Genomic DNA, 658 nt, shown 5'->3' on the forward strand with positions numbered 1-658 from the left:
CTGACCCAATTAAAGAGATCTATTATAAAATAAAGATTACAAGTACAGTTAATTATCCCACGGGTGGGAAATGATTACACAATTTTTCGAGCTACAAAGTCGGTGCGCAGATGAACCTGTCATAAGAAGTGAGTGACGAGCGATGCAGATCAACGACGATCGACAAGTGATGGCCAACGACGGTCTGCGAGTAATGGTCAGCAACGTTCGACAAAAAGTTGATGTTGAACTTCAGCTCATTTTCCAAGCTTCAAGCTTTATCTCTTCAAGCTTCTAACTCTCCTCTCCCTCACTCTCATGAGAGGGTGGGGCTCTATTTACCAAGTTGCAGTTGCAATTAATGAAGAAATATGAATCAGTTTGATCGGATGGTCTGAAGAAACTCCCTTGATTAGATGAGTTTGATGGACGTTTGAGTCCCTTAACGATGTTAGAATGGAGTGATCTTGCGCTCGATGGATTCATGTTGTCGAGACGCTCGATTCGATTATAAGCATGCCAAATTTGATATATGTTTTACATTCAAAATGCGCCAAGAAAGCTTTCAAAAATAGTTTAATAGCTTGATCTAAGCTAGATTTGACTCCGATTGAACCATTATTTGTATCATTGAGTCCGTTTCGTCGAGCCAGTCAGTTTGACTATAAGTTTGTTGAAA

This window comes from Phalaenopsis equestris, unplaced genomic scaffold, assembly GCF_001263595.1.
Source record: "Phalaenopsis equestris unplaced genomic scaffold, ASM126359v1 Scaffold000002, whole genome shotgun sequence".
In the NCBI taxonomy this organism is placed as follows: domain Eukaryota; kingdom Viridiplantae; phylum Streptophyta; class Magnoliopsida; order Asparagales; family Orchidaceae; genus Phalaenopsis; species Phalaenopsis equestris.